Source organism: Sapajus apella, unplaced genomic scaffold (assembly GCF_009761245.1).
Source record: "Sapajus apella isolate SASKATOON/1434 unplaced genomic scaffold, GSC_monkey_1.0 scaffold21, whole genome shotgun sequence".
Classification (NCBI taxonomy): Eukaryota; Metazoa; Chordata; class Mammalia; order Primates; family Cebidae; genus Sapajus; species Sapajus apella.
In genome coordinates, this window is record NW_022436961.1 from 551761 (window position 1) to 557969 (window position 6209).

General features: G+C 35.3%; 1 non-coding gene across 1 annotated transcript; it reads left to right on the top strand.

Moving 5' to 3' along the window:
- The first annotated feature begins 382 nt into the window (after positions 1-382).
- On the top strand, positions 383-489 carry LOC116558546. The gene has a single exon (XR_004272053.1). It is a non-coding gene; the product is annotated as a U6 spliceosomal RNA (small nuclear RNA).
- Positions 490-6209: the final 5720 nt, after the last annotated feature.

Consider the following 6209-nt stretch of genomic DNA (forward strand, 5'->3'; position numbering starts at 1 on the left):
ATTTTAGCTGACTTCACAATTGATTCATCCAGTGGGATCCACTGGCTCTTCACATGTATTATCTAAGAAAACTGGAAAGAAAGAATGGAAAAGTGGTTTTATGTCATGATCTGCAACAAAAGCTGCTCTAGAAACAGGACTTAACTGCCAGCCCAAAAGCAGGGAGTGAGAACAATCATTTAATTATCCAAGGAAAATCAGAAAAAGTGCTATGAAAGAAGAGTTTTTTTCAGCATAAACATGGGTATATGAGCCACCTTTAGGTGAAAAACAAATATGTTCTTTTAAAAAGTAGCCTAAAGGTTTATTTTCTATCTGTGAAGTGAAACACGGATCTAGTGAACATGCTGTAGAATGTTAAGTAGAATAAAGATGAACACTTGTACTCGCATCAGCAGCACAAATATTAAAATTGGAACCATACACAGAAGATTAGCATGGCCCCTGCACAAGGATGACATGCAAATTAGTGAAGCATTCCATAATTTTAGACTGAAACATAAGATGCAACCCCATAAGAACAGTAGAATAAAACGTAGGCAAAACCATTTGGAACATAGGCATAGGCAAGGACTTCATGACTAAAACACCAAAAGCATTGGCAAGAGAAGCCAAAATAGACAAATGGGATCTAATCAAACTCCAGCGCTTCTGCACAGCAAAAGAAACAATCATTAGAGTGAGCCAGCAACCAACAGAATGGGAAGAAAATTTGCAATCTCCCCATCTGACAGAGGGCTAACATCCAGAATCTACAAAGAACTAAAACAGATTTACAAGAAAAAGGCAAACAAACAAACAAACCAATTCAAAAGTGGGTGAAGGATATGAACAGAGACTTTTCAAAAGAAGACATATATGAGGCCAACAAACATATGAAAAAATGCTCATCATCACTGGTCATTAGAGAAATGCAAATCAAAACCACATTGAGATACCGTCTCATGCCAGTTAAAATGGCGATCATTAAAAAATCTGGAGGCAACAGATGCTGGAGGGGATGTGGAGAAATAGGAACACTTTTACTCTGTTGGTGGCAGTGTAAATTAGTTCAACCATTGTGGAAGACCGTGTGGCAATTCCTCAAGGATCTAGAAATAGAAATTTCATTTGACCCAGCAATCCCATTACCGGGTATATATCCAAAGGATTATAAATTGTTCTGTTGTAAATACACATGCACACGTATGTTCATTGCAGCACTGTTTACAATAGCAAAGACCTGGAACCAACTCAAATGCCCACTGATGATAGACTGGATAAGGAAAATGTGGCACATGTACACCATGGAATACTACGCAGACATGAAAAAATGATGAGTTTGTGTCCTTTGCAGGGACATGGTTGAATCTAGAAACCATCATTCTCAGCAAACTAACACAAGAACAGAAAATGAAACACCACATGTTCTCATTCATAGGCGGGTGTTGAACAATGAGAACACATGGACACAGGGAGGGGAGTGTCACACACTGGAGTCTGTTGTAGGGGACTAGGGGAGGGATAGCAGAGAGTAGGGAGATTGGGGAGGGATAACATGGGGAGAAATGCCAGATATAGGTGACAGGGGTGATGGAGGCAGCAAACCACATTGCCATGTATGTACCTATGCAACAATGCTGCATGATCTGCCCATGTGCCCCAGAACCTAAAGTACAATTACATCAGAGAGAGAAAGAGAGAGAGAAAATTGACAACTTTTAAAAAGTACTTTATTGAATAGGTCAATTAAAATATTGATTTTTTAAATTTCATAAATGACATCAGTTTACACAAGAGAAGACTGAAGACTTCAAGTATTTGCCTAATAAAACTTGTAGAGTCTGTGCCTGAATTAGAACCTGGACATGTTTTTGAAAGAAAGAAGTACATCACTTAAAGAAAAAAAAAATCAGAAAGGGGTTAGATATTAATGTTTACTCAGCTTTTATTCCAAATCAACAACAAAATAAAGCAAATTTGCACAAAAATACTTTGAAGTATAATATGTTAAAAATTAAAGTGGTACTAATTGCATGAAATATACTTTCAAAGTCAGCTTTGAAATTTTTTAGAAAAAACGAACAAGCCCATTCAAAAGTGGGCAAAGGATATGAACAGACACTTTACAAAAGAAGATATACATGAGGCCAACAAACATATGAAAAAATGCTCATCATCACTGGTCATCAGAGAAATGCAAATCAAAACAACATTGAGATACCATCTCACGCCAGTTAGAATGGTGATCATTAAAAAATCTAGAGACAACAGATGATGGAGAGGATGTGGAGAAATAGGAACACTTTTACACTGTTGGTGGGAGTGTAAATTAGTTCAACCATTGTGGAAGACAGTGTGGCGATTCCTCAAGGACCTAGAAATAGAAATTCCATTTGACCCAGCAATCCCATTACTGGGTATATATCCAAAGGATTACAAATCATTCTACTATAAGGACACGTGCACACGAATGTTCATTGCAGCACTGTTTACAATAGCAAAGACCTGGAACCAACCCAAATGCCCATCGACGATAGACTGGATAGGGAAAATGTGGCACATATACACCATGGAGTATTATGCAGCCATCAAAAACGATGAGTTTGGGTCCTTTGTAGGGACATGGATGAACCTGGAAACCATCATTCTCAGCAAACTGACAGAACAGCAGAAGGTCAAACACGGTATGTTCTCCCTCATAGGTGGGTGTTGAACAATGAGAACACATGGACACAGGGAGGGGAGCCCTACACGCTGGGGTCAGTTGGGGGGAAATAGGGGAGGGACGGTGGGGGGTGGGGAGCTGGGGAGAGATAGCAAGGGGAGAAATGTCAGATGTAGGTGATGGGGAGGAAGGCAGCAAATCACACTGCCATGTGTGTACCTATGCAACAATTTTGCATGTTCTTCACATGTACCCCAAAACCTAAAATGCAATAAAATAAATAAATGGGGGGAAAAAAAGAAAAAGAGAGAAATTTTTTGCTCCAATTTTTACTAAATCAAGAGAAAAATTGGAGAAACTGATCTTTGTGATTATCATATGCAGTCCTATGACTATCACCTCATATGGTAGATTAACAATGTGTCATATTCTTTCTTAAGAACTATACATCTTGGAATGTGCATTGAATTATATGTTTATATCACTGAGTAAAATATTGAAACAGACAAAAATATTTTATCCAAAGGAGCAAGGTGTGACATGGCAAGAATTACTAATAATTATATTTATCTAAAAACTAAGAGTTATAAACAAGTGATAAACCTTTTTATTAGCAATCATTTATAAAGTATCTTCATCAGATAATAATCTGAACATAATGACACAAGTTCAGAATGAATCCCTTGCACTCCATCTATCATACAGGGTAATACACTTAAAATCAAAGACAATAATTAGTCTAAAGGGAAATATCTTTAACAAACTATGTGGCCAGAACTTGGCTACCACAAACATTTTCAGGAGTAGACTGATTTCTCATTTAATGTATTCAGATTCTGATGCTTTTGATTGTTTTAAATTTCTCCCTCCTGGGAAATTTCTTGTTTCCCTGAAGAGCTCATTAGTAAATATTTTTAACTTAAGCCCTTAAATATAGGATATGATATTATGTAACATGAATATATATATATATGTATTTCTAGTTCATAAACTTTTGGAGCTTCATAAATTTCTAGTTATAAATATGTTGTTTTCTAAAATCTACATAATTCTGTCCTTATGGTAATTTTTTAAAACCCAATAAGCTACATGACTATGATAATCCCAATTTCAAGTTTCATTCTACCATGTATCTTAATTTGTTTCATTTGGTGAATCAACAATGAATTAAAGTATCTCAATCTTTAAAACTTGAATTTTCTGTAACTTGTTTACTTTTAATGGTTACATTAGAGTTATTTAAATTGCATTTATAAAAATAGTATTAAAATCCTCATTTGCTAAATGTTCAGGGGCACAACATCTTACTCAGAATTTCTAATATGTAAAATATGCAACAAAAAAAGCACAAACGTAAGAGACAGCTAAGGATTATCTATCCCTTATCAGTGTGCACCTGCAGGGAAAACAGAAAAACCCAACATGTTGCTATTTTCCTCTAATTACAAACATCACAAACTATAAGGTAACTAATGTAGAATGCTTCTGTCCCTACAAACAAGAGGAATCACTATGGGGAATCTTGAACCTAGTCACAAAAATGTGGGAGAAAATCATTATCAGGCTTTGCTACCATAAGCAAATTGTCTTGTAAGAGTGTTGTCTCTACCAACTAGGAAACAACGTTGTGCTATTATCAGGGTTGGGGCTCACTCATCTGAAGCAAAACAGATTCTGGAAAAGATTAGTAGAAAAAAGATCCATTGCAAATGCTGCATAAATTAGTATAAATCATGTAAGTGGTATAATACAGGTGTTTTCATTAACTCGGTATGTAACCCTAGCTGTGTTTGGAGTTTCTCATCTGTATATGGGGAGAACATCACTATCTCATTACTTTAAACAGACTTGAGGCTCAATTAGATTGCTTATTAATCAGCACATCTCAATGACTTTAATCACTTGAGATGTGTGTCCCAAGTGGTTGAACCTACTAGAATATCAAATTTTGTTAAGTAAATAAATAAATAAAAGAATAAGAATAAAATTACTTATATACAAATTTTTCCAAATATCCATATTCTGTTTATATATCTCTGTTGGGCTGATTTGAATATTTTTGTAGTATTGTCATATTATCTCATTTTTTTAAAAGACAGTCTCTACAAATCACAGTGCTTCAAAGAAATTTAAAAAAAAAAGAGAGAGAGAGAGGCAGAGTCTCATTCTGTTGCCAGGCTAGCATGCAATGGTGCAATCATAGCTCACTAAAACCTGGAACTGTATTTAAAATCTAGTTTTACTTAATGTTGCATGCATGTATTTGTATGTAATTTTATTGTCCCTCGTATATCTTCTCCCTTCCACGTCATTTCTGTGTACTATTTTTCTTTTTAAGCCTGAAAGTCTTTCTGAAAACCTATAAACTAAAAACATATAATTTATAAATTACATATATTTTTTTCTTTTTTTTTTTTTTAAGACAGAGTTTCACCATGTTGGTCAGGCTGATCTTGAACTCCAGACCTCAGGTGATCCACCCACCTTGGCCTCCAAAGTGCTTGGATTACAGGTGTGAGCCATCACGCTCGGCCTAAATTACATATATATTACTGGTATACCTAAGAATCTGTAGCTTAACAGTTTTCCACTTTTTTTCTATTAACTTATAAGTTTCTGTAAAATAAACAATGTGAGTAAGTTTTAGTGTTTGTTCCTAGAGCAGAGGTGAATCTTGTCAAATTCAAGAAGATATTCCTACCTTCATCTAAGTCATATGTGAACAAGACAGCAGGCAATAAACCTTGACCAGTGGATGATAAATAGAATTCACATGTTATCCATTGAAATTTGAAAGCTTTTTAACTTATGTGACTTGCAAATAATCAAACATGATTCACATTGAAGCATGTAATCATTAGCCAGGTACTATGCATGGATTGCTTGACAACCACAGGATCAAATCAGGACTAACATTTCATGAAGGAGAACGCTTTCAGTTGACTTCAATTTATCTAAGATATTGACCCGACTGGTTAAATGTACAAAGTGAATGATGTAATACAACACATTCCACAGAGCCTGAATAATGCCAAAAGATTTTGGTATTTTATTATTTGAGAAAATGAAAATTAGCACCTATTTTTAAAACCCAGAAAATTGTAATAACAGATATATTAAACAAATTCATATTGGTCATAGGTTAGGGGCGGAGGTGATAGAAAAACTAATTGACTTTAAATGACTGACCTTTATACAATTTTCTCCAAAGTGTTTACTCTAGTGTCAGACTCTCTTAGGTTAACCTCTTCTCATTCATATGATGTGTGATAAGTGACTTTGCAGATGCATTTTTTGCAAAGGCCTCCCTCCTTCTTTCCCTACCTGAAACACTGTGACAACTGAATCCAAATAAGTAACAGTACAACATTAATAGAACAAGCACCAGTGACTATGAATCCTTTCTTCTGTCAAACCCTTATTCCACCTGAGGGGTCTCCAGCTAGTGCTCTCTGTTGAACATTTAGGGAATACTTTGGTTTAAGAATTTCTTTCTTTCCTTTCTTTCTTTCTTCCTTTCTTTCTTTCTTTCTTTCTTTCTTTCTTTCTTTCTTTCTTTCTT